The following is an 11,098-nucleotide window of genomic DNA, read 5'->3' on the forward strand; positions in this document are numbered from 1 at the left end:
AGAATAAAGTAAAAGTATATGACGGTAGTTTGATACGTTAAATCGGTTATTTTACATAGACACAGGTTATAGTTGGGAAGTAAAGATATGTTGATAGGCAGACGCGAAAGAGTTTTACTACGCAGGGTATCAGCGTGGCAGTGCAGTTTTTCAGTACAATAAATTATGAAAATCTACATCGGGGCCATGAGTCTTTTATAGGATTTCAGTTAGCAAGCCACGTCAAACATCACTGTTCTAAAAATTATTGTCTGGCATAAAAAAGGGATGAGTGGGACAAATGGGAGTGATTTATTTTTTTAAAGAATATCTAATCAACAAATTGTTCCTTCAGCATACGTTGTGACAACTGGAGTGGCAACAGGATTAAGGATGGATGGGAAATATAAATTAGCAAATTTTCGGGGTTAATTTTGAGTTCATAGGAAAAATTTGGGAATATGAGAATTTGCATGATTTTGAAAAAGTTAGAGGGCTTAGATTTTTCATTACAGCAAGGTGGCAACTCATGGGCAAAAAACAAAAACAAAAACAAAAAATACCACTAGACGCTGCTCCGACATAAGGAAAAAACGAGAGGCCAGAAAAGATGTCACAAAGGATGCTCAAGGGCCAAAAGGGAGACAGATTTCAGATGGCGAGGTGTTTTGACACTCTCCTCTTGAAAGAGGTCAAGTCGTAGGCAGGAGGACATATAGACGCAGGGAGGCTGTTCCAAGTCTACCAGTAATACCCCCCTCACTCATACATGAGATGCATATTTAATACAAGCGCGGACAAAGCCCTTGTATATGGATAGCATCTGGGAGGGGGAAAATAACTGGTAGAGACGATACATACGCCCAACCTCGAGGAAGCTAATTTAGTAAGAGAGGAGATATGAGGCATCGAATCAAGGTTTTGAATTAAGAATGCTTAGTGTAGAAGGTGACAGCTGAGTGTTATCGAAGAATAGGAGATAGGTGTTTGAAAGATTGTGTCGAGCTGGCAGGTGGAGGAATTGAGATTTTGAGGCGTTGAAAGACACTGAATTCCTTCTGCCCCATTCAAAAATGATAGCAAAGTCTGAGATCAAACGTTCCGCAGACTCCAGTCTAGAGTCTTGTAATTTTTCTGGGAGGGTCTACTGTTGAAAGAAGTTAAAAAATGCAGAGTAGATTCATCGGCGTACGAGTGGATAGGATACTTTGTTTTCGATTATTAATGAACAACAAAGAGAGTGGGAGATAGTATTGAGCTCAGTGGAACACCACTGTTGTTCAATTTAGGGGAAGAACAGTGACCGTCTACCACAGCAGAGATATGTAGATCGACCGGAAAGAAAGATAAAATCCGTAGGAGGATAGTTTATAAAGCAAAGATTTGTGCCAGACTCTGTCAAAAGCTTTCGAGATGTCAAAGACAACTACAAAAGTTTCACCGAAACGGCTAAAAGAGAATGCCCAGGAGTCAATTAAGAAGTCAAAAAGACCAACGACCTTAGTGGAATCCTTACTGACGATCAGAAAGGTCAGAAGTTGATAGATGTTTAAGAACTTTCCTGTTCGGATTGTTTGGAAAGCTCTAGAGTCTAGAAAGACAAAGTAAACAGTAGTTTGAGGGATTGGAACTATCATCCCTCTTGGGCACAGGCTGTATCTAGGTGTGCTTCCAGCTGGAAGGAAAGGTAGATGTTGAAAGGCAGAAACGAAAGAGTTTGACGAGGCAAGTGTGTCAGCACGGAAGCACAGTTTTTTTATGTACAATAGAAGGCACTCCATCATGTCCATCAGCTTTCTGAGGATTGAGGCCAGGGAGGGCATTGAAAACACAATTCTTAAGAATTATAATAGCAGGCATAGTTGAGTTAGAGGAGGGATAAGTGGTAGGAATATGCCCTAAATCGTCCAGAGTGGAATATTTAGAGAAAATTTGAGCGAAGAGTTCACCTTTAAAGACAGATGTGACAGTGGTGTTGTAAATCAGCACTACGGAGAGGTGGGAAGGCTGAAATAAATTCGTTGGAAATTTTTTTGGCTGGTTGCCGGAAGAACTGGAGAAAGCAAGGTTGTGGCATTTTGTATGGATGAAAATATTTTTGGTTAGTCGATGAATAGATTTGGCGGAATTCCGGGCAGAAATGTATAGATCACGGTAGCAGGAATGCGAAGGCTCTGTTCCCTATTGTGAACTGCCTCTGTATCTTTTTAAGCACGAGAGCAAGCGTAATTGAAGCAAGGCATTTGAGCATAAGGAGTAGAGACAGTAATTGACACGTGTGCCTCCAACGAGACGAAGAGCCTTTGACTCCACTATGTCTAGCAAAGCTGTATGTGTGAAGCCCGCCCACATGAGATGCATACTCCATTCAAGGTAGGACGAGGCCCCAATATATGAAGAGCATCTGAGAGGAGGAAGAGAACTGGTGAAGACAATGCAGAACGCCCAACCTCGAGACAGCTGATATAGCGAGAGGGGAGATTTTATTAACGTTTGGCCTACGGTGCCAGTAGGCTTTCTTGGTTGAGCCTGGTGGTCGGCCCCACCCTGTTATGGCGCAGGTAAGTTTTTTTTTGTGGTGCCATCGTGCTGGGATCATGCTCTCCTCCGGAGCTCATCTTTGATTCTCTTTCTAGACAGAGAATCTAGAGTCCGGGTTGTTAGGTGGACTTCAGGACAGCATGTGGGTAGTCTAAGGCCAGTTGGCGGTGAGTGAAAAAGCCCAGCTTATGGGGGCAGGGGGGGGGGGCGTTGAACCCGGGTCCTCCTGAACCCCAGCACGGTTACCACTCAGCCACCGCCTCCTCATTTAAAATTTTCAGGTAAGGATTGACAGAGCATGCTTATAGGTAATATGTGGCAGTTGTGTCTTGCCGAAGCCGAGGGAATAGGTGTTTGGAAGATTGTGTCGAGTTGAAAGGTTAAGATATGGAGTTTTTGAGGTATTGAAGGACACCAAGATCCTCTCATTATGAAATGACAGCAAGATCTGAGGTTAAGCGTTCTGCAGCGTCCAGCCTAGAATCATGAAATTTATGTTGGAAGGGTCTTGTGTTGAATGATGTGTAATGCAGTGTAGATTCATCATTGTAGGATTAGATAGGCCATTCTGCAGCGTCCAGCCTAGAATCACGTAACTCCAGTAGGGTGGGTCTTCTGTTGAATGATGTTGAGCAATGCAGAGCAGAGTCATCAGCGTAGAAGTGGATAGGACAGTTTATTTTGAAAAAAAGAAAATTAATGAACAATAGAAATAGAGTGGGATATAGAACAGTGACCTGCGGGGCACCATTGTTAATATGTTTAGGGGAAGAACAGTGACCGTCTAACACACTATAGATAGACCGACCAGAAAATAAACAAGATATAAAAAGTGCAGAGGGAGGGATAGATTCCGTAGGAGGGTAATTCATTAAGGATATATTTCTGCCAGACTGCCAGAAGCTTTCGATATGTCAAATCCAGCAGCAAAGGTTTACAAGGAAAGATTACTGCTTCATGGGCATAAACAAGGTCTGTGACTCTAGTACTGCCAACAGATGCTCCACAATAATCTTGATCCAACACTGCCTAATAGCCAGTTCATGTAAGTCTTGCAAAGTGATGAGGAAAAACACAACTCGGCCTCATTTCCATGTTAAGGGAAATAATCTGGACACGCTCTCCCCACGCTTCCATACTTCACTCTGTTCTCAGACCCAGAAAACAGGCCAGTCAACAGACCAACGGTCCTTACAAGAATGCTGCGAAGTCTCGGAGGGTTCCAGAGTGTCTCGCGATGCAATGAACCAAATGCCTTTTTGAGATAGACATGGACTGCAAGCATCTTCTGTCACACCTCACGTCGACGCTCCACCAGTACGCGAAGCACTAGAATAAAGTCAGTCGTCGGCTTACTAAGAGTAACCTTGGATTGCTGAATTCTGCAAATTCAACATGTTGCGAATCTGCATTAGCAGTATATGGGCATGAACCTTTCCTGGCACAATGAGGACCGTAATGCCACGATAGTTCTCTCAGTTCTGACGGCCCCCCTTCTCTTTCCAGATAAAGACAAGCCTCCTTTACCAGTCAGGAGAAATGGCAACAGATTGCCATTGTGATGTCTAGATCACATGCAAGCCGCAGATCATGGCCTCACCCCTAGCTTTGACCCGCTCCTCACTGATTATATAAATACCAGCTGCCTTTCTACTCTTTACCCTTGCCACAGCCTCTCTGACCTTGTTAAGAGAGTATGGGCTTACTTATAGTATTGGATCAGTTTCTGCCATTTGCAACCCAGTAGCTGGAAGCTGACCACTTGGAGAGTCCGGAATGCAAAGCGTCTCAAAATACTCTACCCAGCGAGCCCTCTGCCCATCCATATGTGGCAGGCATTTGCCATTCGGATAGCGCTCGGATCGGAGCTTCTTCAGAGAAGCTCGAAGGGTATTTTTATTATAATGGCCCTCGACATTCTCAGAGAGACTCCTCACATACCTCTCCCTGTCATTCTCGGGTGATCTTTTTTTGTCTGCGACAGTTCCCTATAATGATTTCGATTCCCAGCAAGCCTGGCAGCGCGACTCTTCGATTTTCTGCAGTCTCACTTGAGGCAAAACCACTCGTACATCTTTGGCACTCTCCAGAGCACCCACGATCTAGGGGACAGTAACATATCTTTTCAGAGAATAAAAGGAAATATAAAATTTACAGCCTCAGCAAACCGCAAACATCAATGCCAAGTAGCAATGGAGTGTGTTGTGCATTACACCACACACTCATGTTCTATACCCGTGCGTGCATGCGTGAATGAGTGCGTGTGTGCATGTATGTGCGCGCGCGTGTGTGTGTGTGTGTGTGTGTGTGTGTGTGTGTGTGTGTTTGTTATAATGATAATAATAATAATAATAATAATAATAATAATAATAATAATAATAATAATAATGATAATAATAATAATAATGATAAACGCACATCCGTTCCATGTCTTCCACTATTGCACAGAAGACAGGCTTACTTCGTAAGTGCTTCAAAATATTTTCTTGTGACTCAACTGTAATCAGATATTTTTATGCATTCATTCTGCCCCACTTTGAGTATTGTACTCTTGTTTGGATGTCTGCTGCCAATTGCCATTTAAAGTTACTTGACAGAGCTATCAATTCATTTGAATTTATTTCTCCGGCACTTGTTCTTGATCTTGATCATCGGCGTCAAGTTGGTGCCCTTACCATTTCATTTAAAGTTTTTAAGAATAAGCGGCATCCCTTACACAATGCTTTGCCTGATCCTTTTACTCCTGCCCGGGTCACAAGGTTTGCTCTTAGTCAAAACGATCTTCCTTTTATTCTGTGAATTTTTGTACGACACAATTCTCACGATGTTTTCTTCCGTCGTTGACAAATTTATGAAATCAGTTACCCAATGAGATTGTCCTTTCTGCAGACATTTCTACATTTAAGTCTCGTGTGAATGTCTTTTTGAAACAGTATTTTTTTCCCTCCTTTTCGCTTTAACTGGCCAGTTTTTTTAACTATTTGTTGTCGTTGCTTCTCTCCAGTATCTTTTGGTATTTTGTGTGGTTCTGCACCCTGAAGGGACGCTATGGTAGCTTATCATCATCATAATAATAATTATACTATTACGGGAAGGATTGCAGCCCTAGAGCTGAAAATATATATTAATTACTTGGACATAATACGTGTACATAATGCTGATATGAGTAATACTAATACTAATACTACTACTACTACTACTACTACTACTACTACTAATAATAATAATAATAATAATAATAATATTTACAAATTCTACTCCTAAGAGTGGTTTACATATAGTTGATGCTCCTGACCATAACGGACACGGGGCTGTTCTCGTAGCAGTCCGTCCGTGCCAGTATTGAAGCCAGTTTGTTACAGTGCCTCACTAATTGGCGGGGACGGGAAACTGCAGGCGGGAGTAGGTTGTGGTGTCTGGGGTGGTTGAGCAGACCGCTCGCTCAACTCTGCAACAGGGTCGAGTGTCGCTCTTCGAGGATGGTGAGGGTGAGGGAATCGAGGGCGTCTTGGTAGGTGGTGTAGGTGGGGCCCAGGATGAACCTTGCTCAAGTTGGCGGCGTTGTGTGAGGTTGAGGGAGAAGGACCAAGCTGGTATCCTGCATCGTCGGTATGATATATATATATATATATATATATATATATATATATATATATATATATATATATATATATATATATATATATATATATATATATATATATATATATATATATATATATCATACCAGCGAGGCAGGATACCAGGACAGGCCCAGTTGCCATTATAGGATATTATGCAAACACCTCAAAGCCAACTCATCACTTGCCAGGTCACAACACTTCACTCCCCCGGTCTTTACCATCACTCTTGCTTAGGTGTTTTTGCACTGGGCGCGACCTCACTTACGGTGCGCCCCTTCCAACAGGTGCTCCTGCCGGGTGTCTGTGCGTCTGGAAGATCCGGATCCCGCCCCTTAGGGCCCGGACCACCACAAGATTTAGTGCGTCTTTTGTGAGCCCCAGTGCCAACCCGCGTTCGCGGAGGCCCAACATACTAGACCTTTTCCTTACCTCTAACCCTTCTGCTTACTCTGTCAAACTGTTCTCTCCATTGGGCTCCTCCGATCACAACCTTATATCTGTATCCTGTCATATCGCTCCTGTACATCCTCTGGACCCACCAAAGAGGCGATGCTTCTAGAAACACAGGTTTCTGAGGCTAATGACAGCAATACCTACTCTGTTCCCTCCTACTATCTCTATCCTAAATTTCAATCCAAAGCTGGATGTTGGGCCTACGTGCGCAACATCACTTGCTGTCGTGCCCACGACCTTGACTCTTCTGAATTTTCCACCATCTGGCTAAGACTTCATTGTCATTCTATTACTAAATATATCTGTGTTGTTTATCTCTCACCTACCTCTACTAACTATGTAAAATTCTTTGACTATTTGAACTCTAAAGTGGAGCACATCTTGACTCACTCTCCCTTTGCTGTAATCTCCATCTTGGGAGATTTCCATGTTCACCACTAGCTTTGGCTTTCATCCTCTTTCACTGACCAGCCTGGTGAACAAGCCTAAAACTTTGCTCTCCTCAACGATCTAGAGTAGTTGGTTCAGCACCCTACTCGTATTCCCGACCGTCTTGCAGAGAGGCCCAACATTATAGACCTCTTCCTTACCTCTAATCCTTCTGCTTACTCTGTCAAACTGTTCTCCGTTGGGCTCCTCCGATCACAAACTTATTTCTGTATCCTGTCCTATCGCTCCTGTTCATCCTCTGGACCCACCGAAGAGGCGATGCTTCTGGCATTTTGCCTCAGCTCGGTGGGACGATCTAAGGATGTACTTTTCCGATTTCCCGTGGAATGATTACTGCTTCCAGGAGAGAGACCCCTCTATGTGTGCCCAGCGCATCACAGAGGTGATTGTCTCTGGAATGGAGGCATACATTCCACGTTCTTCCTCTACTCCTCATGCTAAAAAGCCTTGGTTTAATCATGCTTGTTCTCGTGCTATTAAAGATAGAGAGGCAGCTCACAAAAGGTTCCAGAGCCTTCGCAATCCTTCTAACCATGAACTTTACATTTCAGCCCGGAATCGTGCCAAATCTATTCTCCAACTTACCAAAACATCTTTCATCAATAGAAAATGTCAACACCTTGCTTCTTCTAATTCTTCCCGTGACTTCTGGCACCTAGCCAAAAATATCTCCACCAATTTCACTTCTTCCTCTTCCCCTCCTCTCCTTAACCCTGACGGGAATACTGCCGTCTCATCTATCTTTAAGGCTGAACTCTTCGCTCAAACTTTCTGTAAGAACTCCACCCTGGACGATTCTGGGCATATTCCTCCTACTCATCCCCCCTCTGACTCTTTCATGCCTGTTATTAAGATTCTTCCTAATGATGTCTTCTATGCCCTCTCTGGCCTCAACTCTCAGAAGGCTTATGGACCTGATGGAGTGCCTCCTATTGTCCTTAAAAACTGTGCTTCCGTGCTGACACCCTACCTAGTCAAACTCTTTCGTCTCTGCCTATCAACATCTACCTTTCCTTCCTGCTGGAAGTATGCCTTTGTACAGCCTGTACCGAAAAAGGGTGACCGTTCCAATCCCTCAAACTACCGCCCTAAAGCTTTACTTTCTTGTATATCTAAAGCTTTTGAATAAATTCTCAACAGGAAGTTTCAGAAGCACCTTTCCACTTCTAACCTTCTATCTGATCGCCAGTATGGTTTCCGCAAGGGGCGTTCTACTGGCCATCTTCTTGCTCTCTTAACTGACTCTTCGTCATCCTCTCTTAGCCGTTTCGGTGAAACTTTCTCTGTTGCGCTAGACATATCGAAAGCCTTCGATAGAGTCTGGCACAAGTCTTTGCTTTCTAAACTGCCCTCTTTCGGATTCTATCCCTCTCTCTGTTCCTTTATCTCCAGTTTCCTTTCCGGCCGTTCTATCACTGCGGTGGTAAACGGTCACTGTTCTTCCCCTAAACCTATCAACAGTGGTGTTCCACAGGGCTCTGTCCTATCATCCACTCTCTTCCTGTTATTCATCAATGATCTTTCCGTAACAAACTGTCCTGTCCACTCATACGCCGACGACTCCACTCTGCATTATTCAACTTCTTTCAAAAAAAGGCCATCTCAACAGAAAGTACACGACTCCAGACTGGAAGCTGCAGAACGCTTAACCTCAGACCTTACTATCATTTTCGATTGGGGCAGAAGGAATCTTGTGTCCTTCAATGCCTCAAAAACTCAATTTCTCCACCTATCAACTCGACACAATCTTCCAAACACCTATCCCCTATTCTTAGACAACACTCAGCTGTCACCTTCTTCAACACTAAATATCCTCGGTCTATCCTTAACTCAAAATCTCAACTGGAAACTTCATATCTTTTCTCTCGCTAAATCAGCTTCCTCGAGGTTGGGTGTTCTGTATCGTCCCCACCAGTTCTTCTCCCCCGCACAGTTGCTATCCATATACAGGGGCCTTGTCCGCCCTCGTATGGAGTATGCATCTCACACTCACTCACACTCACACAGCTCTTCTGGACAGAGTGGAATCTAAGGCTCTTCGTCTCATCAGCTCTCCTCCTCCTACTGATAGTTTTCTACCTCTAAAATTCCGTCGCGATGTTGCCTCTTTTTCTATCTTCTATCGCTATTTTAACGCTGGCTACTCTAATGAACTTGCTAACTGCATGCCTCCCCCCTCCCGCGGCCCCGCTGCACACAACTTTCTACTCATGCTCATCATCCCTATACTGTCCAAACCCCTTATGCAAGAGTTAACCAGCATCTTCACTCTTTCATCCCTCACGCTGGTAAACTCTGGAACAATCTTCCTTCATCTGTATTCCCTCCTTCCTACGACTTTAACTATCTTTCGGCCATCTCTCTTAATTATTTTTATAGGAGCAGCGAGTAGCGGGCTTTTTTATTTTATTATTGTTTCCTTTTTTGTGTGCCCTTGAGCTGTCTCCTTTGTTGTAAAAAATATAAATTGCTTCAACTCGGCGGAACGACCTGAGAATGTACTTTTCCGATTTCCCGTGGAATGACTACTGCTTCCAGGAGGGATACCCCTCTGTGTGTGCCCAGCGCATTACAGAGGTGATTGTTTCTGGAATGGAGGCATACATTCCACGTACTTTCTCTACTCCTCATGCTGAAAAGCCTTGGTTTAATCACGCTTGTTCTCGTGCTGTCAGAGATAGAGAGGCAGCTCACAAAAGGTACCAGAGCCTTCGAACTAACCATGATCTTTACATTTCCGCCCGCAATCGTGCCAAATCTATTCTTCGACTTACCAAAACCTCTTTCATTCAAAGGAAATGTCAAAACCTTGCTTTTTCTAATTCTTCTCGGGACTTCTGGCACCTAGCCAAAAATTTATCCTACAATTTCACTTCTTCATCTTTCCCTCCTCTCCTTAACCCTGACGGCAGCACTGCCGTCTCATCTATCTCTAAGGCTGAACTCTTCTCTCAAACTTTCTGAAACAACTCCACTCTGGACGATTCTGGGCATATTCCTCCTAGTCATCTCCCCTCTGACTCCTTTATGCCTGTTATTAAGATTCTTCGGAATGATGTTTTCTATGCCCTCTCTGGCCTCAACTCTCAGAAGGCTTATGGACCTGATGGAGTGCCTCCTATTGTCCTTAAAAACTGTACCACCGTGCTGACACCCTGCCTGGTCAAAAACTTTCGCCTCTGCGTGTCAACATCTACCTTTCCTTCCTGCTGGAAGTACGCCTTCATACAGCCTGTGCCTAAAAAGTGTGACCGTATTAGTACGTCCTATAGCTTTACTTTTCTGTCTATCTAAAACTTTTGAATCAATCCTTAATTAACCGGATGATTCAAAAGCACCTATCCACTTTTGACCTTCTATCTGATCGCCAGTATGGGTTCCGCAAGGGGCGTTCTACTGACGATCTTCTTGCTCTCTCTTGGTCATCCTCTCTTGGCCGTTTCGATGAAACTTTATCAGTTGCGCTAGACATATCGCAAGCTTTCGATAGAGTCTGGCACAAGTCTTTGCTTTCTAAACTGCCCTCTTTCGGATTCTACCCCTCTCTCTGGTCCTGTATTTCCAGTTTCCTTTCCGGCCGTTCTATCTCTGCTGTGGTAGACGGTCATTGTTCTTACCCTAAACCTATCAACAGTGGTGTTCCACAGGGCTCTGTTCTATCACTCACTGTCTTCCTGTTATTCATCAATGATCTTCTTTCCATAACAAACTGTCTTATCCACTCATACGCTGATGACTCCACTCTGCATTATTCAGCTTCTTTAAACACAAGACCCTCTCAACAGGAAATACAAGACTCCAGACTGGAGGCTGCGGAACGCCTAACCTCAGACCTTGCTATCATTTCCGATTGAGGTGAAAGGAACCTTGTGTCCTTCAGTGCCTCAAAAATCCAGTTTCTCCACCTTTCAACTAGACACAATTTTCCAAACACCTATCCCCTATCCTTGGACAACACCCAGCTGTCACCTTCTTCAACACTAAATATCCTCGGTCTATCCTTACCTCAAAATCTCAACTGGAAACTTCACATCTCCTCTCTTACTATATTA

This window comes from Eriocheir sinensis, chromosome 3 (genome assembly GCF_024679095.1).
Source record: "Eriocheir sinensis breed Jianghai 21 chromosome 3, ASM2467909v1, whole genome shotgun sequence".
Taxonomy (NCBI): Eukaryota; Metazoa; Arthropoda; class Malacostraca; order Decapoda; family Varunidae; genus Eriocheir; species Eriocheir sinensis.